This window comes from Scyliorhinus canicula, chromosome 2 (genome assembly GCF_902713615.1).
Source record: "Scyliorhinus canicula chromosome 2, sScyCan1.1, whole genome shotgun sequence".
Classification (NCBI taxonomy): domain Eukaryota; kingdom Metazoa; phylum Chordata; class Chondrichthyes; order Carcharhiniformes; family Scyliorhinidae; genus Scyliorhinus; species Scyliorhinus canicula.
Window position 1 is genome coordinate 40982421 of NC_052147.1, and position 25644 is coordinate 41008064.

Genomic DNA, 25644 nt, shown 5'->3' on the forward strand with positions numbered 1-25644 from the left:
GATATTTCAAAACTCCCATGAAGAAATTTATTTTGCAAATATTCAGCCCAGATTTGGTGAAGCCTTATAGAGAAGGTCACATAGAAGGGAAATCTTGCATGATTGTTACCTGATAGAACTAAGTTTTGATACTCGAGGGATTTGTTGAAAGCCTACAACCAAGAATCATGGGCTGCCGTGAAAACGGTGGTCTTTTACGTCAGGAAAACTGGCATCAAAAGGCCATCGATTCCCCGTTTTGCTGGGGGCTAGCAGGGAGCCGTCGTAGAGCTCTCAGCTCTAGCTGCCGATACGGCCCCCAGCACATCCGGTTCAGAGGCAACGCATGTACACAACGGCGGCCTGCAGCAGCCGCGCCGTGCTCCATGGCGGACTCAGCCCGCGGACCTGGCCCGCCAAAGTAGTGCCCCATATCGGCCAGTCAAACCGCCCACCCACATTGCCCTCAGCCCTGAATGAAGCCCCCCACCTGCCATTCGGCCCTCCCCGACTCTGGCGGCCCCAGACTGAGTCCGCAGCCACCACACGAGGATCCCAGACGGTGTGAGCACACGTAAGCCACGCCGTCGGGAATTCGGCCGGTCGCCCATGGAGCATCACGGGACGGGCCTCAGGCAATGGCCTGAGGTGGTGGATACTTGGCGCGGCGTAATCCTCGGGTACGCCGATTTTCAGCGGGCAGAGAATTGCAAACCCTCCGGAGAATTGAAAACGGATTCTCCACCCCGTAGCCGAGCGCAATTTTGGCGTCGGAGAGTGGAGAATCGAGCCCCATGTTTTTGAGAAGTGTGTGTATTCAGTCCGATTTAATACAAAGGTATGAACCCGATACTAGAATGCCATTCGTAGTCATGGAAACAGCCAGAGAAGGGAAGCCCTGCTAGACAGAGATTTGTTAAGTTTCAATCTCCTCAGATAAAACTATTAAAGAGATCAAGTTCCCAATACCTTAAAAGATGCACACACACAGGTACAAATTTGAATAAAATGATGTCCTACTGCAGCAAATTCCATCCAATCTATACTGATAACCTTATCAGCTAATTGACGGACATCTAGCTGGGCAAACCAAAGACAGGGTCCTCCGGGCAAAGAGCCAATTAGAGACAAAGCAAACCCAAAGGTAAGCATCTCCTTGGAAGAGGTGCCCAGAAAGTTAGCCTTTGTTCTAATCACTTCTAACTCTCTCTGTCTCTCTCTAAGTCTGTCCTTGACCTATGCACCTTTACTCTGCCATATGCTTTCATTAAATCATCTCTAAGTATCTTCTAAGTTTATTACATTTTGTACTGGCCAGTTGGCCGAATTGTTTTATCGAAGTATAAGAAATTGTGTATCATAGGCCGCACTGCCTAACATTAAAATCAAAAGTGAACTTTTACCATCGCACGGAATCGGTCCTTTTATTGAGCAAAAGCACAAGGATTCATCAAAATCAGGATTCCATCATTACCCATCAATGTTACTCAGGGATAGTCAGCCATAAACATGGGCCAGAGTTTTATGCTTTCCCACTTTCCAACCCCCCCCCCCCCCCCCCCCCCCCCCCCCCCACCACACCCCTTCCCCCCTCCACGGGTTCTGAGGCAAGGGCGAGCAGCGTGCGGAAAATTTCAAGGAAGCTATTTGCTCCAAGATCCCACCCACCCAACCAGGTCAGGCAGGGTCTTGGACAGGAATCCCACCTTTGGCCCAAATAAGGCCCTAAAGGGCCACTTAAATGACCACTTGGGGGGTCTTTTCCAGCCCAGTCTCAATTTTTAGACTGATGAGCTGTCAATAGACCAAAGCCAAAATTGAAGTAAGTTTGATCTTGCGTGAATGAAATCATGTCCACTGAAGACCCAATTACCTTTGGACCTTTCTCCACCTGTCTTATCGTACCAGACCCCAATTACCCCCTGGTGACCGCCTACCTAGCCCCAATCCCCACCAAACTCTCCCCACCCACCCACTCAAGACCCCCTGAAACCCAATCCAAACTGCCACAACCCCCTGTTATGGGCCAGGGTTTAGAGAACCCCAAAGTGTATCATAGAGTTCACCTGACTGACAACAATTAATAGATTGTGGTATGGGGAGCACACGGCCCACTCTACAGGTGTGGTACAGCAGAAATGGAAAAGTATTTTTTTAAAGCAAAACAATGTTTATTCTATGAACTCAAGTTACCCTTTTTAAAATATACAGTGAACATCTTAGCAACCATTAATTCAAATACAACCCCCAAAGAATACAACACTAAGTAATCCTTAATAAATTCCCAAACAACATCCAAAAGACAAAAGAAACACCTTTTAACAGAAGCACATCAGGTTTACATTCATTACTGAGAACATTTATAATTCAGAATTCCCCAAATGATCAGGAGACAGTCTTTTCATGGCAGAGAGACCAACAGTGCACCTGCTTTGTCTGGCTTCAGCTCCAACACTGAAAACAAAACCAAAACAAAACACAGACACACCCAAGCTTATCTCAAAGTGAAACTAAAAAGCAGAGCCAGAGCTCAGCTCCACCCACACGCTGACATCACTGCAGTAACATGAGATTCAGTAACATCAGATTGACTGGCAGCTCTCCAAGACGAGACTTTCTCCCAATGACAAATGGATACAGCATAGGCTATAGGTCCTGATAATATTCTGGCAATAGTACTGAAGGCATGTGCACCAGAACTTCCTGTACCCGGAGCTGTTCCAGTGCAGCTACAACACTGGCATCTGCCCGGCAATGTGAGAAAATGCCCTGCACAAGAAACAGAACAAATCCAACCCAGCCAATTCCCGCCCTATCAGTCTACTGTCCATCACCAGCAAAGTAACGGAAGGAGTCATCAACAGTGCTATCAAGCAGCACTTACTCGGCAATGACCTGCTCACGTATGCTCAGTTTGGGTTCCGCCAGAGTCACTCAGCTCTGGACCTCATTACAGACTTGGTTCAAATATGGACAAAAGCACTGAATGCCAGAGGTGAGGTGGGAGTGGCTGCCCTTGGCGTCAGGCAGCATTGACCAAGTATGGCATCAAGGAGACCAAGCTAAACTGGAGTCAATAGGAATCAGGGGGGAACTCTCTGCTGGTTGGAGTCATACCTAGCAAAAACGAAGATGATTGTGGTGGTTGGAGGTCAATCATCTCAGCTCCAGGACATCACTGCAGGAATTTTTCAGGGTAGCGTCCCAGGTCCAACTATCTTCAGCTGCTTAATCAATGACCTGCCTTCCATCGTAAGGTCGGAAGTAGGGATGTTTGTGGATGACTGCACAATGTTCAGCACCATTTGCAACTCCTCAGATAATGAAGCAGCCCATGTCCAAATGCAGCGAAACCTGGACAATAGCCAGGTTTGGGTTGACAAGTGGCAAGTTACATTCGTGCCACACAAGTGTCAGGCAATGACCATCTCCTACAACAGAGGATCTAACTATCTCCCCTTGAGATTCAATAGCATTACCATCACTGAATCCCCCACAACTAACATCCTGGAGGTTACCATTGATAAGAAACTAAAATGGACTAGCCACATTAATACTGTGGCTACCAAAGCAGGTCAAACACTAGGAATCATACGGCGGGTAACACCTGACCCCCCCCCCCCCCCCCCCCCCAAAAGTCTGTCAACCATCTACAAGGCACAAGTCAGGAGTGTAATGGAATACTCTCCACTTGCCTGGATCAGTGCAGTTCCAACAACTCAAGAAGCTCGACACCATCCAGGGCAAAGCAATTCGCTTGATTACTCCTCCTTCCACAAGCACTCAAACCCTGCGCCACTGATGAATAGTGGCAGCCGTGTGTACCATCTACAAGATGCACTGCAGTAACTCACCAAGATTCCTTAGTCGTAACCTTCCAAACCCACAACCACTAGCATCTAGAAGGACAAGAGCAGTAGATACATGGGGACCCCACCACCTGGACGTTCCACTCCAAGTCACTCACCACCCTGACTTGGAAATATATCGCCGATCTTGGAATTCCCTCCCTAACAGCACAGTGAGTGTACCTACACCTGAAGGACTGCAGTAGCGGCTCAAGAAGGCAACTCACTACCACCTTCTGAAGGGCAACTAGAGATGGGCAATAAATGCTGGCCTAACCAGCGACGCCCACATCCCGTAAATGAATAATTAAAAAAACAAAAACAATGTCCTACCTTCTGCCAAACAACATTCGTTGGGACATTTCCTGCCTACGCCTGACAATTCTGGCCTTGGTATGCAGCACGATATCAAAGCAAGGTACATATTCAGCAAGGCAAGCTTATTTTTGGAACCATGCTCGGTGGCACGGTAGCACCATGGTTAGCACTGTTGCTTCACAGCCCCAGGGTCCCAGGTTCGACTCTGGGCTTGGATAAATCTCTGTGCTGAGTCAGCACATTCTCCCCGTGTCTGCGTGGGTTTCCTCCGGGTGCTTCAGTTTCTTCCCATAAGTCCTGAAAGACGTGCCGTTAGGTGAATTGGACATTCTGAATTCTCCCTCTGTGTACCTGAACAGACGGCGTAATGTGGTGACTTGGGGCTATTCACAGTAACTTCATTGCAGTGTTAATGTAAGCCTACTTGTGACAATAAAGATTATTATTATTGTATAGGCTGTCTTCTTTAGATGTGTCTAAAGAACTGCAGTGTTGGAGGCTGAAAGATCAATTGTATGATCATTATACAGCTTAGAATTGCATTTATTCAACCTGTTGCAAGAACCAGCAGAAAAATCTTGACTCCCTGATATTCAGATTTAGACTGATAGATTGTAAATGCTAAACGGTGATGAGGTGCCTCTATCATAAAATGTCAGAGTATTACGGTCAATATTAGGCACTATCTTATAAGAAGCATTTCAAGACTTCAGGGTCGGTACAATTTTACTCCGACATTCCTCAATGTACCAAAATAGTCAGCCGTTGGTTCCCAACCTATGACCCTGATGAACTGACCCCCGTGAACATACATTAGCCATAGCAGATAGAATACCTTCATCTGGAACTTTGCCACCACCAAAGACATCTTCCTCTCCCCTCCCCTATCAGTATTCCAAAGGGACCCATTCCCTTTGGTTCACTCCTCTATCACCCCCAACACCTCCTCCCCTTATATGGCACCTTCCCATGCAAACACAGGAGGTATAACCCCCCCCCCCCCCCCCCCCCCCCCCCCCCCACACACACTTTACCTCCCCAGGACCCCAAGCACTCCTTCCAGATGCAGCAGCAATTTATTTGTAGTTCTTTCAATTTAATTCACTGTATTCGCTCATCCCTTACAATATTGCTTCCTTTTCAACGGGGAGACCAAACAGGCTGGGTGACTGCTTTGCAGAACATCTTCACTCAGTCCGTAAGGTGTGACCTTCACCCTCCGGTCACCTGCAGTTTCAGTTCACCATCTTGCTCTCATACTCACATTTCTGTCCTCGACTTGCTACAATGCTCCAGTGAAGCCCATCGCAATCTGGACTCAACATTGAGTTCAACAATTTCAGACCACGAACCCTGTCCATCATTTTGAGTTTTTTCCTCCTAGGTACCAGTCTGTATCTTGTTCTCATATCTTTGCTTTCAGACAGAGCTGACCTTTATTCTGCTGTTAACACATTCTACTATTTTGCTTTCAGGCAGCGCTGACCTTTTTCTGCTGTTCACACCTACTCTGGACCAATGCTATGTTTCTTTAATAGTATCATTACAACTCCCTTTGATTCCATGACATCTTTACCATTTAATCTCTCCTGCTCTCTGATGCACGATCAATTGTACAAAGACTAAGGTTGGATACAACTGTGGCTTTATTGCAGTAAGATGTGTGGCCTCCCACAGCAGCTAGAGAAATGGCTGCCAAATAGAGGACACGCATATTTATACTCCTCCTACTGGGCAGAGCCAGCAGGCAGGGGCTACCGGCGAACCTGTAGTACAGGTCCTACCTCACATCACCTAACACAGGTGTAACAGTGGTTTACCACACTCTCTCACCTAGAACAAAGAACAAAGAACAAAGAAAATTACAGCACAGGAACAGGCCCTTCAGCCCTCCCAGTCTGCACCGATCCAGATCCTTTATCTAAACCTATCGCCTATTTTCCAAGGATCTACTTCCCTCTGTTCCCCACCCGTTCATATATCTGTCTAGATGCATCTTAAATGATGCTATAGTGTCCGCCTCTACCACCTCCGCTGGCAAAGCATTCCAGGAACCCACCACCCTCTGCGTAAAAACTTTCCCACGCACATCTCCCTTAAACTTTCCCCCTCTCACCTTGAAATTGTGACCCCTTGTAATTGGCACCCCCACTCTTGTAAAAAGCTTGTTGCTATCCACCCTGTCCATACCTCTCATAATTTTCATAATAATCTCATAATTTCTCCGTCTTTCCAACAAAAACAATCTTAATCTACTCAACCTTTCTTCATGGCTAGCACCCTCCATACCAGGCAACATCCTGGTGAACCTCCTCTGCACCCTCTCTAAAGCATCCACATCCTTCTGGTAATGTGGCGACCAGAACTTATCCTGACCTCTTTTGCTGCATCTGTCCCTTACCACCCTTTCTCAACAGCTTAAAACGTATCACATTGGATGGGAAACATAAATACTGATTTTCGCTCCATGGCTGCCAGGCTTGTTGAGGTTTTCCAGTGTTACCTGTTTTTATTTCAGATCTCTAGCATCTGCAGTATTTTTTCGTTATTAAACTATCTTGTAACATAGGTGTACAAGGACAATTAAACAAGCTGCTGACTATACTCGCCTTGAGTCGTAAAGTCCATTTCAATTGCAATATCGGCAAAAAATACTTTTCTCAAAAGCGTGATTTTTCATGACCCTGCAATGTTGTGCATTTATGCCATTTAGTGAGTGAAAGCACTTAATTTGCGGGATAATTATTTCACATTGTTACTTCCCTTTGTCTCCCTACCCCTTATAAAGGGGCTTGGTTATAGATTTATTATAGTTATTATTCTAATCATTATTGCCGTAATTTTCAAAGAACACAGACCTGTCATTAGCTAAGTACAATTAGAAATATTGAAAATATATTCTGCCAGCATACCTGCTTTTACAAATACTAATCTTTTATTTTGCTTTCGAACACTGTGCTAATGAAATAACTGATAAACAATTCTATCAATAATAACGCTAAGGGAGATGGTCTTCTGCTCTTTCAACTGCCTTCACATTAGGAATTTCGCGGGGGGGGGGCGGGGGGGGCGATGGCACAGTGGTATTTTTGCTGGACTAATAATCCAGACACCCAGGGTAATGATCTGGGGATCCAGGTTCGAATCCCACCATGGTACAGATGGTGACATTTGAATTCAACAATTAAAAGTCGAATGATGACCATGACACCAATGTCAATCGTCGTGAAAACTCTGTCCTTACCTGGTCTGTGACTCCTGAACCTCAGCAGTGCGGTTGACTCTTAAATTCCCTCTGAAATGGCTAGCAAGCCACACAGTTGTATTCAACCGCTACAAGGAAAACAAACAGGAATAAAGCCGGACGGGCCACCTGGCATCGACATGGGCACCGGAAAAGACAATGGCAAAACCAACCCTATCAACGTTGCAAAGTCTCCTTGCTACCATCTGGGGGCTTCTCACTCAGTAAAGTCAAGCAACAGGAGTGCCTTACGATGAGGTCCGAGATACCGCCACCGTACTCTGTACTCTGGGTGGGAGACTTCAATGTCCATCAACAAGAGTGGCTCGATAGCACCACAACCAACCGAGTTGGTCAAGTCCCAAAGAACATAGCTGCTATACTGGGTCTGCAACTGGTGATGAGGGAACCAACGAAACGGAAAAAACTGCTTGACCTCATCCCACCAACCTAACTTCCCCACCATGCATCTGTCCATGACAGTATCGGTAGGAGTGACCACCGCACAGTCCTTGTGGAAGTCCCAACTTCACACTGAGGACATCCTCCATCATGTGTGTGACACTACCACCGTGCTAAATGGGACAGATTTGGAACAGATCTAGAAACTCAACACTGGGCATCCATGAGGTGCTGCAGGCCATCAGCTGCAGCCGAATTGTAGTCAGCCGCAATCTGCAACCTCATGGCCCCACATGTCCCCCACTCTACCGTTACCACCAAGTCCGAGGGTGAACCCTGGTTCAATGAAGAGTGCAGGAGGGCACGCCAGAAGCAATGCCAAGCACACCTAAAAATGAGGTGTCAATCTGGCGAAGCTACAACACAGGATTACTTACATGCCAAACAGCATATGCAGCAAATAATAGACAGAGCTAAGCGATTCCACAACTATCACATCAGATCTAAGCCCTGCAGTCCTGGCACATCCAGTCGTGAATGGTGGTGGACAATTAAACAACTCACTAGAGTGTAGACCTCACAAATACCCTCATGCTCAATGATGGAGGAGCCAATCACATCAGTGCAAAAGATAACGCTGGAGAATCTGCAAAAATGTTCAGCCAGAATTGCCAAGTGGATGATCCATCTCACTCCATCCAGCCATGCCCTCCTCCTGAGGTCCCCAGCATCACAGATGCCCGTCTTCATCCAATTTGATTCACCCCACATGATATCAATAAATGGCTGAAGGCACTGGATGCTGCAAGATTATGGGCCCGAACAATATTCCGGCAATAACACTGAAGATTTGTGCTTCAGAACTTGTCATGCCCCTCGCCAAGCTGTTCCAGAACAGCTACAATACTGGTATCTACCCGGCAATGTGAATAAATACTCAGGTATGTCCTGAACACAAGAAACAGGACAAATCTAACCCAGCCAACTATCACCCCATCATTCTACTTTTGATCACCAGTAGAATGATGGAAGGAGTCATCGACAGTGCTGTTGAGCGGCTCTTAACTCAGCAATTTTCTTTCAAACTTAGAGTACCCAATTATTTTTTTCTAATTAAGGGGCAATTTAGTGTAACCTGCACATCTTAGGGTTGTGGGGGTGAAACCCACGCGGACAAGGGGAGAATGTGCAAACACCACACGGACAGTGACTAGGAGCCGAGATCAAACCCGGGTCCTCAGAACTGACTTAACTCAACAATAACCTGTTCACGGACATTCAGTTTGAGTTCCTCCAGGGGCACTTAGCTCCTGACCTCACGATGGCCTTGGTTCAAACATGGACAAAAGAGCTGAATGCCAGAGGTGAGGTGAGAGTGACTGCCATTGACAACAAGGCTGCGTTTGACCAAGTAAGGAATCAAGGAGCCCGGCAAAACTGGAGTCAATGGGAATCAGGGGGAAACCATTTGACTCTTTTACCATCATTACCTTCATTGCTTTCTGTTTCCACCCTGGTGTTTGAAATGTCCTTTTGTCTTGTGTTCATGACATCTTAATCTCTCCAAGCTCCCACCTATCACTGACCTATATTTTGCCGCAACTGTTCCACCCTGAAAACAATAGAAGATTCATCATCGCATTTCTGCCTCTGTTCAGATCTGAAGAGGAGTCATATAAACTCAAAATGTTTCTCTCTCTGTCCTTTCCGGAGCTGCTACCTCTGATGCTGCAAGACAAGTTTTTGTCTGAGGATATTGGGGAGGGGAGGATGGCGGATATATATGAGAGCTGGTGGATGCGGAGGACACTCCTGTCGAGGAGGTCAGACGCAAATGGGAGGAAGAGTTGGGGGCGGAGTTGGGGGACCGGGTGTTGAGGGAAGCCCTGCGGAGGGTGAATGCTTCCTCGTCGTATGCGAGGTTCAGCCTCATCCAATTTAAGGTGGTGCACAGAGTCTGCACGAAGATTTTGAGGATGAGCCTGTTCCTTTCGAGGGTGGAGGATCGGTGTGGGTGGTGTGCGGGAGGGCCGACAAACCATGTGCATATGTTTTGGGCTTATCCGAGGTTGAGGGGGTTTTGGAAGGAGTTTTTGAATGTAATGTCCGAAATTCCGGCGTAGGGATAGCTCTGAGTCAGGAGGTGCTGATATTCAGACTGTCGGAGGATCCGAGAATTCAGATGGAGAGAGAGGTCGATGCGTTGGTCTTTGACTCCCTGAGAGCCCAGAGGTGGATGATGCACTATCAATTACGACGAGACAAGAGTAGAAAGTAATCGAGGCTTTATTAAGCAGAGATGTGTGGCTTCCTGCAGCTGCTACCAGAACGGGAGCAGTTCGGTGTGCACACACATTTATACTCCACCTACTGGGCGGAGCCAACAGGCAGAGATCTACCCCCGTACCTGTAGTACAGGAGCCTTACCGTATTACCTCTATTATACAATCAGTGGTGACTGCCACATTCACCCCCTGTTAAAAAAGAGTTCAGTGGGGGTGGGGGAGGTGGAAATTTTTTTTACAGGTTTGTGAAAATTTAAAGTTTACAGTCTGCTGAAAGCTTACAAATTCAGCCTTGATCTTCCGCTGTGAGCGCCTCAGTCCCGGTGGTGATGCGGGCGCCGTCTTGGTCGCCTGTGGCTCCAGGAGTGTGCTGTCCTCATCCTCATCCCCGAGTGATACCAGTGGGAGGACAGATCGTCCTGGGACGGGGGCTGTAGTGAGGTGTGCTGGGGGAAGGGTGGGTGGCGCCGGGGCAATTGTAGGGGAGGGTGTCGGGTGTTGGGCCATGAGTGGGGATCCAGCTGGTGCCAGGTCCCTGAGGAAGACTGTGTCCTGGTGGCCGTCGGGGTACGCCACGTAGGCATACTGTGGGTTTGCGTGCAGTAGTTGTACCCTTTCGACCAACGGGTCCATCTTGTGGATCTGCACGTGTTTGCGGAGGACGGCGGGTTCAGGAGCTCCCAGCCACGTTGGAAGCGAAACACCGGAGGTGGACTTCCTAGAGAAGGCAAGGAAACGTTCATGGTGGGTTTCATTAGTCGCAGTGCAGAGTAGCGATCGAATGGAGTGGAACGTGTCGGGGAGGACCTCCTGCCAGCGGGAGACCGGGAGATTTTTGGACCACAGGGCCAGCAGGTCAGCCTTCCAGACCATCCCATTCTCCCTCTCCACCTGCCCGTTTCCCCAGGGATTGTAGCTGGTCCTGCTCGAGGCAATGCCCTTGCTGAGCAGGAACTGACGCAGCTCATCACTCATAAAGGAGGAGCCCCGGTCGCTGTGGATGTAAGCGGGGAAACTGAACAGGGCGAAGATGCTGTTGAGTGCTTTAATGACCCTGGCAGACGTCATATCAGTACATGGGATGGCAAAGGGGAATCAGGAGTATTCATCAACCACGTTCAGGAAGTATGTGTTTCGGTCGGTGGAGGGGAGGGGCATTTTGAAGTCCATGCTGACGCGTTCAAAGGGACGGGAGGCCTTCACCAGGTGTGCTCGGTCTGGCTGGTAGAAGTGCGGCTTGCACTCCACGCAGACCTGGCAGTCTCTGGTGACAGTCCTGACCTCCTCAATGGAGTAGGGTTGGTTGTGGGCCTTTATGAAGTGAAAGAACCGGGTGACCCCTGGGTGACAGAGACCATCATGTAGGGCCCGGAGTCGATCCACTTGTGCGCTGGCACATGTGCCTCGGGATAGGGCAACAGGGAGCTCGTTGAGCTTACAGGGGTGATACAAAATCTCATAATTGTAGGTGGAGAGTTTGATCCTCCCTCCACCTTAAGCTTTTATCATTTTTGATCTAGCCCCGTTGTGTATTATTGAACATGAAGGCAACCGAGCGTTGGTCAGTGAGGAGAGTGAATCTCCTGCCGGCCAGGTAATACCCCCAATGTCGCACAGCTTCCACATTGGCTTGAGCCTCCTTTTCGAGAGAGGAGTGCCGAAGTTCGGAGGCATGGAGGGTGCGGGAAAAGAATGCCACGGGTCTGCCTGCCTGTTTGAGGATGGCGGCCATAGCGACGTCCGATGCATCGCTCTTGACCTGAAAGGGGAGGGACACGTCGACGGCGTGCATCGTGGCCTTGGCGATGTCTGCCTTGATACCGTTGAAGGCCTGGCAGGCCTCAGCCGTCAGGGGGAAAATTGTGGCGTGGATGAGTGGGCGGGCCTTGTCCGCATAGTTAGGGACCCACTGGGCATAATAGGAGAAAAACCCCAGGCAGCGTTTCAGGGCCTTGGGGCAGTGGGGGAGGGGGAGTTCCATGAGGGGGCGCATGCGGTCAGGGTCGGGCCCTAGAACTCCATTTTCCACAACATAGCCAAAGATGGCTAAGCGGTTGGTGCGGAACACACACTTCTCCTTACTGTACGTGAGGTTAAGGAGTTTGGCGGTTTGAAGAAATTTGAGAAGGTTAGCGTCATGGTCCTGCTGGTCATGGCCGCAGATGGTGTCATTATCTAGGTACGGGAAGGTGGCCTGCAGCCCGTACCAGTCAACCATTCATGGAACATAGAACATACAGTGCAGAAGGAGGCCATTTGGCCCATCGAGACTGCACCGACCCACTTAAGCCCTCACTTCCACCCTATCCCCGTAACCCAATAACCCCCATCTAATCTTTTTGGTCACTAAGGGCAATTTAGCATGGCCAATCCACCTAACCTGCAGGTCTTTGGACTGTGGGAGGAAACCGGAGCACCCGGAGGAAACACACGCAGACACGGGGAGAACGTGCCGACTCCTCACAGACTGTGACCCAGCGGGGAATTGAACCTGGGACCCTGGCGCTGTGAAGCCACAGTGTTAGCCACTTGTGCTACCATGCCGCCCTTGTGCTACCGCATCCCACGTTGGAAGAACGAGACCCCGTTAGTGACGCCAAAGGGAACCCTAAGGAAATGATAGAGGCGGTCATCTGCTTCGAACACAGTGAATTTGCGGTCCGGCTTGTGGATGGGGAGCTGATGGTAGGCAGATTTCAGGTCCACTGTGGAGAAGACCTGGTACTGTGCAATCTGATTGACCAAATCAGATATGCATGGGAGTACGCGTTGAACTGCGTGTACCGATTGATGGCCTGACTGTAGTCAATGACCATCCTGTTTCTCCCCAGTCTTTACTACTACTACTTGAGCTCTCCTTGGGCCGTTGCTGGCCTCTATGTTACTTTCCCGTAGCAGCCGCTGGACCTCCGACCTGATGAAGGTCCTGTCCTGGGCACTGTACCGTCTGCTCCTGGTGGCGACAGGTTTGCAATCCGGGGTGAGGTTTGCAAACAAGGAAGGTGGGTCGACCTTAAGGGTTGTGAGGCCGCACACGGTGAGGGGTGGTAGGGGTCCGCTGAATTTTAGAGTTAGACTTTGGAGGTTGCACTGGAAGTCCAGGCTGAGTAACAGGGCAGCACAGAGGTTAAGGAGGACGTAGAGCTGGAAGTTGCTGAACCCTGTGCCCTGGAAGGTGAGGGTGACGATGCAGTACCCCCGGATTTCCACGGAATGGGATCCGGAGGCCAGGGAGATTCTCTGGGTAACGGGGTGTACCGCGAGGGAGCAGCACCTTACCGTAGCGGGGTGGATGAAGCTTTCCGTGCTCCCAGAGTCAAGAAGGCAGGATGTCTTGTGCCCACCGACTTTCACCGTTGTCATCGCAGTTGCGAGGTTGTGCAGCCGGGATTGGTCGAGCGTGATGGAGGCGAGTTGCGGCTGGTGTTGGTAGGCCCCGGGCTGGTCGGTGGCGGTGGCAGGCGATGAACGGCAAAATTACGTCCCTGACGAGCAGGGGTGCTGAGGCGCCGTCCAAAATGGCACCGAAGATGGAGGCACCCACAGGGCGCACATGGCGGGCGGCGTTACATACATAAAAATCAAGAGGGTAGCCAGGGAAAGGGTTGGCCCACTGAAGGATAGGCAAGGGAATCTTTGTTTGGAGCCAGAGGAAATGGGTGAGGTACTAAATGAATACTTTGCATCAGTATTCACCAAAGAGAAGGAATTGGTGGATGTTGAGTCTAGAGAAGGGTGTGTGGGACCCAAAAAGACGAGGTGTTGGGCGTCTTGAAAAATATTAAGGTAAATAAGTCCCTAGGGCCTGATGGGATCTACCCCAGAATACTGAAGGAGGCTAAAGAGGAAATTGCTGAGGCCTTGACAAAAATCTTTGGAACCTCACTGCCTTCAGGTGATGTCCCGGAGGACTGAAGAATAGCCAATGTTGTCCCTTTGTTTAAGAAGGATAGCAAGGATAATCCAGGGAACTACAGGCCTGTGAGCCTCACGTCAGTGGTCGGGAAATTACTGGAGAGAATTCTTCGAGACAGGGTCTACTCCCATTTAGAAGCAAATGGACGTATTAGCAAGAGGCAGCATGGTTTTGTGAAGGGGAGGTCGTGTCTCACTAACTTGATAGAGTTTTTCGAAGAGGTCACAAAGATGATTGATGCAGGTAGGGCAGTGGATGTTGTCTATATGGACTTCAGTAAGGCCTTTGACGAGGTCCCTCATGGTAGACTGGTACAAAAGGTGAAATCACATGGGATCAGGGGTGAGCTGGCAAGATGGATACAGAACTGGCTAGGTTATAGAAGGCAGAGAGTAGCAATGGAAGGGTGCTTTTCTAATTGGAGGGCTGTGGCTAGTGGTGTTCCGTAGGGATCAGTGCTGGGACCTTTGCTGTTTGTAATATATATAAATGATTTGGAGGAAAATGTCTCTGGTCTGATTAGTAAGTTTGCAGACGACACAAAGGTTGGTGGAATTGCAGATAGTGATGAGGACTGTCAGAGGATACAGCAGGATTTAGATCGTTTGGAGACTTGGGCGGAGAGATGGCAGATGGAATTTAATCCAGACAAATGTGAAGTAATGCATTTTGGAAGGTCTAATACAGGTAGGGAATATAGTGAATGGTAGAACCCTCAAAAGTATTGAAAGTCAGAGAGATCTAGGTGTACAGGTCCACAGGTCACTGAAAGGGGCAACACAGGTGGAGAAGGTAGTCAAGAAGGCATACGGCATGCTTTCCTTCATTGGCCGGGGCATTGAGAAAAAGAATTGGCAAGTCATGTTGCAGCTGTATAGAACCTTAGTTGGGCCACACTTGGAGTATAGTGTTCAATTCTGGTCGCCACACTACCAGTCGGATGGGGAGGCGTTAAAGAGGGTGCAGAAGAGATTTACTAGTATGTTGCCTGGTATGGAGGGCATTAGCTATGAGGAGCGGTTGAATAAACCCGGTTTGTTCTCTCTGGAATGACAGAGGTTGAGAGGCGACCTGATAGAGGTCTACAAAATTATGAGGGGCATAGACAGAGTGGATAGTCAGAGGCTTTTCTCCAGAGTAGAGGGGTCAATTACTAGGGGGCACAGGTTTAAGGTGCGAGGGGCAGGATTTAGAGTAGATGTACGAGGCAAGTTTTTCACACAGAGGATTGTGGGTGCCTGGAACTCGCTGACGGAGGAGGTGGTGGCAGCAGCAACGATAGTGACATTTAAGGGACATCTTGACAAATACATGAATAGGATGGGAATAGAGGGATACGGACCCAGGAAGTGCAGAAGATTGTAGTTTAGTCGGGCAGCATGGTCAGCAAGGGTTTGGAGGGCCGAAGGGCCTGATCCTGTGCTGTACTTTTCTTTGTTCTTTGTTAAAGATGGCGGCGCTCACGAGCCACACGTGGTCTGCTGGGAAGAAGATGGCGGCGCCCGCACGGCCGCACGTATTCTGCTGGGAGGAAGATGGCGGCGCCCATGGGCCGCACGTGGTCTGCGGGGATGAAAATGGCGGCCCCCATGGGTCGCACGTGGGGGATGCAGGAACACTGGGCCTATGTACAGCAGCGATCGACCAGGCCTGGCACACAGCAGCGAAATGTCCCTTCTTTCCACAGGCCTTGCAGGTTGCACTCCGCGCCGAGCAGCGCTGTTGGGGGTGCTTTGTCTACCTGCAGAAATAGCACTTGGGCACCCCCCGGGGTTGGCTGGCTGCCACATGGACGCAGTCTTGGGGTTGGCTGGGGGGGCGGCCGCTCGTGGGGCTCACGATGTCCATGAGGGCGCCGTGCGGTTGGGGCATATGCCGTGCGGTCGGGGGTGTACGACTGTATGTTACGGGAGGCTACCATTAGCAAGTTCATGAGTTGCCTGGTCGCCGCAAGGTCGAGCGTACCCCCTTCTAATAGGCACGGGCGGATTTACGCCGACTCTATGCCCGTAATGAAAGCGTCCCTGATTAAGAATTCTCTATGTTCCACGGCCGAAACTGCCTGGCAATCGCAGTTCCACGCCAGGATGTGCAGGGCACGCCAGAAATTATCTAATGACTCACCGGGGAGTTGCTGCCTCGTGGATAGGAGGTGCCTGGCGTAGAGTTTGTTGATCGGCCGGATATAGTGTCCTTTCCGAAGCTCCATAACTTCAGGTTAAGTGGGCGCTTCCTGGATAAGGAAAAATCTCGGAGCTCACCCGTGAGTACAGGATCTGAAGCTTGTGTGTTTCCAAGGGCCGTTCAGTCGCTGATCTGAGGTAGCTTTCGAAGCAAGCTAGCCAGTGGTCGAAGGCCGACGTGGTGTTGGCTGCTTGAGGGTGCAGCTGCAGGCAATCTGGCTTGATGCGAAGTTCCATCGCTGTAATATCTCTGCTTAATAAATTGATGCACTATCAATTACGACGAGACGAGAGTAGAGAGTAATCAAGGCTTTATTAAGCAGAGATGTGTGGCCTCCTGCAGCTGCTACCAGAATGGGAGCAGCTCGGCGAGCACACACATTTATACTCCACCTACTGTTCGGAGCCAGCAGGCAGAGATCTACCGCCGTACCTGTAGTACAGGAGCCTTCTGTATTACCTCTGTTATACAATCAATGGTGACTACCACATTGGATTTTGTTGATTTGTTGGGACTCGGAATTGCCAAAGGCAAGGGTATGAGTGAATGATCTGCAGAATTTTTGCACCTGGTTAAAGTTACGTTCGCCATACATGGAATGGAAGAGGGGTTCACCTGGAGGTGAAAGCAGTTTATTGACTTCTTTAAAGTGAATTGACGTATCAGCGGGGGGGGGCAGTGTGGGGGGAGGGGGGAGGAGGAGAGAGGGTTATTACTTTTGTTACCTGTTGCCAAGAGAAAACTCTTTCCCTCTCCACAGATGCTGCCAGACCGGCTGCGTTTTTCCAGCATTTTCTGTTTCTGTTTTATATTAGTCATTTCAGTATTCTAATTTTGGGAGTTTGGGAGTCATTTTCATCATCATCCAACAGTGGATAAGGATAGAAGAAGTACAATCGCCAATCAGAGCGGCTGCGTTTTCGCCAACTCTGTCACTGTTCATCTTTTGTTTAATCCTGATGCACAAACCATAATTATTTGTTCCCGGTGTATATTGTTTGGGGCAGCATGGTAGCATGGTGGTTAGCGTCAATGCTTCACAGCTCCAGGGTCCCAGGTTCAGTTCCCGGCTGGGTCACTGTCTGTGCGGAGTCTGCACGTCCTCCCCGTGTGTGCGTGGGTTTCCTCCGGGTGCTCCGGTTTCCTCCCACAGTCCAAAGATGTGCGGGTTAGGTGGATTGGCCATGCTAAATTGCCCGTAGTGTCCTAAAAAAGTAAGGTTGTTGGGTTACGGGTATAGGGTGGATACGTGGGTTTGAGTAGGGTGATCATTGCTCGGCACAACATCGAGGGCCGAAGGGCCTGTTCTGTGCTGTACTGTTCTATATGTCCTGTCCTATGTTCCTGGAAGATCTTAGCTGGGTTTTTGCGATAGGGAGCTGAGTTAAATCAAAACAAATCTTCACTTGATTGAGGCAATGGGAGGCGACTGGAGTGGGGCCCAGATCGCAGTGGTGGTCTTGTTGGGTTTGTGCTTTGGCCATGCTGTTAGTGTTGAGATGATAGCTGCCACTGTGACTGATGTTGTGGAGCATGGTTCTGGCTCCTTGGCACAGGTTGTTGGTGCTCACATTGATGAACCAAGAGCTATTCTTAAGAGAATGGATGTAGCGGAGAAGAGAATCGATAGGGAGGTCTCCTTTGTGAGTGTCATAATACCCACTCATGTATATAATGAGATACAGACAGGCAGTGATTGACACATAGGATGACCAATGAACACACAACACAGAACAACCAATTACCAGACAAGATGCCACCACTATAAAGCCCACAGGGCATTAAGACTCCCGCTCTTTTCGTGACCCAGATACTGAGACAGTCAGAGGGCACAAGTCAGTGGACATTATTGCCATGTGGTAGCTAGTAGGTCTGGTCGAGCCAGTAAGAGGTCATCAGTAGGATTAGTAGAGTGTCAACCCACAGCTGAACATGTACAGCAGTTCATAGTTAAATAAAACAATGTTGGATCATCTCCAGTGTCAGACGTTTGTTTCTAGCTTCCCTGCATCCAGTTGCGGTCAACGTCGAACCAACCTGCCTAACACATCATGGTACCAGAGAGCTATTAATCCTGCTGAACCTACCCCAAGTGAATCTGCAACGACCAGCAAGCAGCCATCCAGCAACATGGAAAACATCCAGCCTCCTCCGCAGCTCCGCATCTCCGGCAACCTCGCCGCCAATTGGAAGATCTTCAAGCAAAAGTTCCTCCCGTATATCAAGGCCTCTGACCTCAAGGCAGTATCGGATGCCAGGAAGATCGCGCAATTTCTCTCGACCGCGGGAGATTACGCCATCCACATCTACAACTTGCTTACGTTTGCCGATGGCGAAGACAAGACGAAGTTCAAAACAGTTCTGCTAAAATTCGACAGTCACTGCGACATTGAGGTGAATGAGAGCTTTGAACGGTACATCTTCCAACATAGGCTTCAGGGTAAGGATGAACCTTTTCAGTCCTTCCTGACCCATCTCTGCATCCTGGAGCAGTCATGTAATTACGGCTCGACGGCTGATTCCATGATCCTGGATCAGGTCATTTTCGGGGTCCACTCCGATTCCCTACGGCAGCAGCTCCTCAAAATCAAACAGCTATCCTCTCCGTCGCTATCGAGATGTGCGTAGTCCATGAGCATGCCAAGAATCATTACTCCCACATCAGGGCGGCAGAAACTGCAAAACTGACCTCCCACGAGGCTGAACGGGTGCAGGCCATTGCAAAAATGCAAGGCCTGAGTATCGAGGAAAGTGGCCGTTTCACGCGCTTTTCCCGGGTCCCTACGCATGCGCACCACGACCGGGTGGACGACGAGGCCGAAAACCCTAATGTGCAGGTGCTTATGTCAGTCGACCGCACTGCGCATGCGCGTTGGCGCACGGAACGCGCTGATGTCAACGTGATGACGTGTCCAAATTGTGGCTCCGCCCATTTAAAGCGGCAATGTCCAGCCAAAGGACAACGATGTTTACAGTGTGGAATCCCGGCCACTACGTGGCCTGCTGCAGGTCCGCTCCACTGATTATCAGCCAGCAATCCCAGATACGGTGCAGAAGTATCCGCTCGGTACAACAAGTCATGCAGGATGCTGATCCCGACAGCCCAACGGATCCCGATGCTGATTGCCTCGAGTCTGCATATCGGGTGGGCATCATAACCACACGCGAGCTGGTCTCCACTGCACCTGCAACCCGCCTTTCGATCCTCAGTGTGGATCCCGACAATGAGTGGTGTGCTATCCTCACAGTCAACCAGGTTCGCATCCGATTTAAACTGGACACCGGCGATGCTGCGAATCTCGTATCGCAGTCAGATCTCGACAGCATCCGTGACCGACCCAGCATTCTTCCACCAGCACCAGCATGCCAACTCCTCGACCACAATGGCAATGCCATAGCTGCCAGTGGATCATGTCGGCTAGGGGTATCTCACAAGGAATTCAAGGCAACTTTACGATTCAAGATCGTTTGGCCTGACAGGGCGTCCCTGCTCGGTGCTCGCGTATGCAAGCTCCTGAATCTGTTCCAGCGAGTCCACACCATGTCCTCGACATCGGCGACTGCCTCGCCTGATGTGAATCTCCAGGCCGAGATGGACGATATTCTCACACAATACCACAACGTGTTTGATGGAATGGGCACGCTCCCATATCGCTACAAAATTTTGCTCAAGCCGAACGTGACCCCAGTGATCCATGCACCACGCCGGGTGCCGGCTCCTCTCAAGGGTCACCTGAAAAAGCAGCTGCAAGACCTCCAAGACCAGGGCATCATCTCAAAGGTCACGGAACCAACAGACTGGGTCAGCTCCATGGTCTGCGTAAAAAAAACCTCTGCTGAACTCAGTATTTGCATTGATCCCAAAGACCTGAACCGCAACATCATGCGAGAGCACTACCCGATCCCAAAGCGTGAAGAGTTGACTAGTGGGATGGCTCATGCCAAATTCTTTACCAAGCTGGACTCCTCCCGTGGTTTCTGGGAAATACAGCTGAACGCGTCCAGTCGGAAGTTGTGCACGTTCAACACTCCATTCGGCCGCTATTGCTACAACCGCATGCCCTTCGGTATCATATCAGTATATATGATATACATTCCAAAGTATTTCATCGCATCATGGAGCAAATGATGGAGGACATTGAGGGGTGCGAGTCTATGTGGACGACGTGATCATCTGGTCTACACCGCCCGAGGATCACATTGCCCGCCTCAGACAGGTCTTCCAGCGGAGTCATGAAAATGGCTTCCAGCTGAACAAGGCCAAATGCTCAGTTGGTCAATCCGCTATCAAGTTTCTGGGTGACCACATTTCACAGCAGGGTGTGCAGTCTGACGCCGACAAGGTGCTGGCGATCAACGCCATAAATACCCCGGAGGACAAGAAGGTGGTCCTCCGCTTCCTCGGAATGGCACATTTTCTCGGGAAATTCATTCCCAATTTGGCAGCCCACACCACAGCCCTCCGGCATAGAACATTGAACATAGAACAGTACAGCACAGAACAGGCCCTTCGGCCCTCGATGTTGTGCCGAGCAATGATCACCCTACTCAAACTCACGTATCCACCCTATACCCGTAACCCAACAACCCCCCCCCCCTTAACCTTACTTTTTAGGACACTACGGGCAATTTAGCATGGCCAATCCACCTAACCCGCACATCTTTGGACTGTGGGAGGAAACCGGAGCACCCGGAGGAAACCCACACACACACGGGGAGGACGTGCAGACTCCGCACAGACAGTGACCCAGCCGGGAACCGAACCTGGGACCCTGGAGCTGTGAAGCATTTCTGCTAACCACCATGCTACCGTGCTGCCCGATCTCGCAAAGAAGTCAACAGTGTTCCAGTGGCTGCCCATCCATGAAAAGGAGTGGCTCGAGCTAAAGGCGAAGCTCACCACAGCCCCAGTACTGGCATTCTTTGACCCAACCAGGGACACCAAGATATCTACTGACGCTAGCCAGGATGGCATTGGGGCGGTGCTCCTCCAGCGAGACGACTCCTCGTCCTGGGCTCTAGTGGTATATGCCTCCAGGGCCATGACGCCGACCGAGCAACAGTATGCCCAGATCGAGAAGGAGTGCTTGGGTCTCCTGACAGGAATAGTCAAGTTTCATGACTACGTATAAGGCCTGCCGAAGTTCACGGTGGAAACAGGCCATAGGTCTTTAGTCCACATATTCCAGAAGGATTTAAATGACATGATGCCTCAGCTACAGCGCATTCTTCTTCATCTCCGCCGATATGACTCCAAACTCGTCTACACACCGGGTAAGGAGCCCTATCCCGGTCCATCACCACGCCATGTGAACAGGGCAACATCATCTGCCACATAGAGGCACAGGTGCAGTTGTGTGCCAGCAACCTACCATCCACTGATGAACGTGTGGTCCAAATACGTGAAGAATCTGCCAAGGATCCTCTACTGCAGCACGTGATGCAACACCTCGCCCACGGCTGGCAAAAGGGGCAGTGTCCCAAGTTCTTTAACGTTAAGGACAAGTTAACGGTCGTTGAGGGAATCCTTCTTAAACTGGACAAGAGCATCATTCCTCAAAGCATGCGAGCTATGGTGCTCGGGCAGATCCATGAGGGTCACCTTGGGGTCGCAAAATGTCAACGCAGAGCTCTGAAGGCGGCTTATTGGCCGGGTATCAACCAGGACATTGCTGACACAGTCCTCGACTGCACAACATGCAAGAGGTTTCAACCGGCTCAGCCCAAAGAAACACTGCAATAGCACGAGATTGTGACCTCTCCGTGGTCTAAAGTGGGGGTAGACCTCTTTCACGCCAATGGCCGTGATTACGTGCTCTTGGTTGACTACTTCTCCAGCTACCCGGAAGTGGTGAAACTGTCGGACCTCACGGTTAGGTCCGTCATCAAAGTCTGCAAAGAGACGTTTGCCAGGCACGGGATACCACTCACAGTAATGAGTGACAACGGTCCACGTTTCTACAGCCAGGAGTTGTCCGATTTTGCACAATCCTACAACTTCAGACACATCACTTCCAGTCCTCATTACCCGCAATCAAACGGGAAGGCCGAGAAAGGGGTCCATTTCGTCAAGCGGTTGTTGTGCAAGGCCACAGACTCAGCCTCCGATTTCAACTTGGCGCTGCTGGCTTACAGGGCAGCCCCTCTGTCGACTGGCTTGTCTCCGGCACAGATGCTCATGAACCGCAACCTGAGGACGACTGTTCCAGTCATTCATATTCCAGACCTTGACCACCTCACGGTGCTGCACAAAGTGCATCGGTCCAGGGACCAGCAGAAGATCATGTATGATGCTCATGCCACGGATCTGCCTGCGCTGACTCCAGGAGATGTTATTTGCGTCCAGTTGCCTGAGGGAGGTTGGTCGGCCCCAGCTGTTGTTATCAGGAAGGCCGCCCCAAGGTCTTTCATTGTTCAAATGGCTAACGGCTCCATTCTCCGGCACAACAGGAGGGCGCTGCGGAGAATTCCCCGCCCACCGCCAAACCACATTGCTCCGCCGGTTATCATGCCTCCTCCGGACGTTTCCTGCCACGATGCCACCGATCTGCCAGCGATCCCACCTGTCCACAACACCGCCGCAATGCCAGCAATCCCGCCTGTCCAAGTGCCGGCGTCTCCTGCTCCACCTCTGCGGCAATCGACCAGAATTTGTCGCCCGCCTGAAAGACTGAATCCATAGACTTTACTTTTGTAAATTTTGTTCAGTTTGCTTTGTATCTGCACGATAGACACCTTCCCATGTACATATGTTCGTTAACTTCAGACACGGCAGCACGGTAGCACTGTGGATAGCGCAATTGCTTCACAGCTCCAGGGTCTCAGGTTCGATTCCGGCTTGGGTCACTGTCTGTGCGGAGTCTGCACATCCTCCCCGTGTGTGTGTGGGTTTCCTCCGGTTGCTCCGGTTTCCTCCCACAATCCAAAGATGTGCAGGTTAGGTGGATTGGCCATGCTAAATTGTCCTCAGTGTCCAAAATTGCCCTTAGTGTTGGGTGGGGTTACTGGGTTATGGGGATAGGGTGGAGGTGTTGACCTTGGGTAGGGTGCTCTTTCCAAGAGCCGGTGCAGACTCAATGGGCCGAATGGCCTCCTTCTGCACTGTAAATTCTATAATTAACTCACCACTTGTACATAGTCAGGCATGTATATACCTTCACGTTCCATAACTTATTTTTTTTTTAAAGGGGGAGATGTCATAATATCCACTCATGTATATAATGAGATGCAGACAGGCAGTGATTGACACATAGGATGACTAATGAACACACAACACAGAACAACCAAACACCAGACAGGACACCACGACTATAAAGCCCACAAGGCATTAAGACTCCCACTCTTTCGGGACCCAGATACTGAGACAGTCAGAGTGCACAAGTCAGTGGACATTATTGCCATGTGGTAGCTAGTAGGTCTGGTCAAGCCAGTAAGAGGTCGTTAGTAGGATTAGTAGAGTGTCAACCCACAGCTGAATATGTACAGCAGTTCATAGTTTAAATAAAACAATGTTGGATCATCTCCGGTGTTAGACGTTTGTTTCTAGCTTCCCTGCATCCAGTTGCAGTCAACGTCGAACAAACATGCCTAACACGTCAGTGGGGGCTCACCTTTAGTCCTTGGAAATCATGTTGCATGGTGTGTCGAATATCCTGGTTGATTCAGGGAGATGGGCAGGACAGGGAGTGCACGTGCGCCCAGACTGCTAAGGGGAGCGGAGGACAAATTTCCATCCAAATTTGAGAATTGGCTGCCATGCTTTCTCAACCTCAATTTGAATGCTGGACATATTGAGTTGGACGGAGCACATTGTTTCCAGTCTTCGAGGTCTGGGATCTGACAGAAACACGACCACTGCTCCTACTTTGTTTTATCCTTGATGTTCGTCGAGAAGGATTTGAGGCGGCTAGACACAATGGGTCATTGCCTCTCGCTAATGCCTCGTTTTCTCACTGCCTGGGCTTCGGGATAACAACATGGCAGAGGTGCAGGGTTTTCGATGGAATTCCGGATGGATCCTAAATTCTGCTTGACGATCCTGTCATGGCTTTGACTCTGTTGGTGATATGATCCTGCAGTTCATCAATAATCCTGAATTTATCCCCTTGTGATTTTGCCATTGATTTTGTTCTAGTCTTTTATCCTAACAAGTGTGTACGATGTAGAGCCACAGAGACAGTTGTCGCCTGTTATATACTGAGTTGGTAGTTTGACACAAAGGTTGCACTGTATTTACCTAGATTTGTCTTTTTTAGTTCTGTGCTGTAATCCTTGAGTTTACAAGCAGGGAGTACATTTTGCGCACCTTTCACTTTATTTGTAGAGAAGATGAATAATGCCACAGCAGGGTGATGGGTAGATGATTTGGTGTAGAGGTGACTGGTCTGGCCTTGTAAGTCCTCATTGTGGGTGAGGAAAGCTCTCAGTTCGACAATCAGTTTCATGTTTTTATTTTTGATATTTGGGGATTATGGAATTGTTGCCTGTTTCCTATGAAGGTGTGGACAGATCATGTATCCTAGGGAAGACTGGGTCCTTATGATTCTTCTTTGCGGTTGGCGTCTCTGATGTTGTTGGAGTAGGGAGAAACATGTAATGGGGCACGCCTGAGGGTGGTCCTTTAATCATTGATTGGCTAGTCTGCCTTGAGTTGGTCTCAAATATTTACGTGGCTGCGTAGGTGGTACCAGTGATCGCTTGATGGAGTAGATTAGGGCAAAAGTAACTGTGTTTACCTGGGTTGATGGTGGGTATGTTGGGTGGTGGAGTAGGTTACCCTTCCTTGGGTTGTTCCCTTTTGGGGACTCCTGGTCCGTTCTCCTTCTCGAGATAAGGTTCCACTAGGGAGGTAGTTACCCGTGGGCTGTGGGGTTTGTGTGTGAGCCTGAGTGCTGTTGATCAGCATTGTTGTAGACTCCTTCAGTGGAGGGTCGATCAGGCCAGCGGTGGGGGGGGGTTTGCAAGTGCTCGTATATAGAGACAGTGCCCTCCTTCCTGAGGCATGGGCTCCCCTGGGGAGGCAGTGTCCAGTTTCTTGTGAGACTATGCAGTTCTGCTCTGCCCTGGTATCCATTCTGTGAAGGTGCATTGCACTAGACCTTGTCTGGCGATCTTTGGCTAATGCTGGTATTCTTCTCTTTTTGAAGATCCCTTTCATTGATTGGGTAAGAAGGGCATTGTTACAGGCTCCAATTTGGTCTCTCTGTCTGAGGGAGTTTCCCTTATTGTGTTGAGGGGAGTATGGATCGTAGCCCTCCTGAGATGCCCAGTTGGTGGGTGTCTTGACGATTCTTCTCCTTGTTGGTGGTGTTTCTTTGGTGGAGGATGGTTCAAATCTTCGATGGGGCCGGAGCGGTGCTTCTGATGTGGCTGGAGAGGCGTGAGGTCTGTTGTGTACCGAGTATTGGCATGGTGTGGGTACCCGTAGTTTACTGGCCGCTGTATACGAGAGTGTAAAGCCATGTCTTG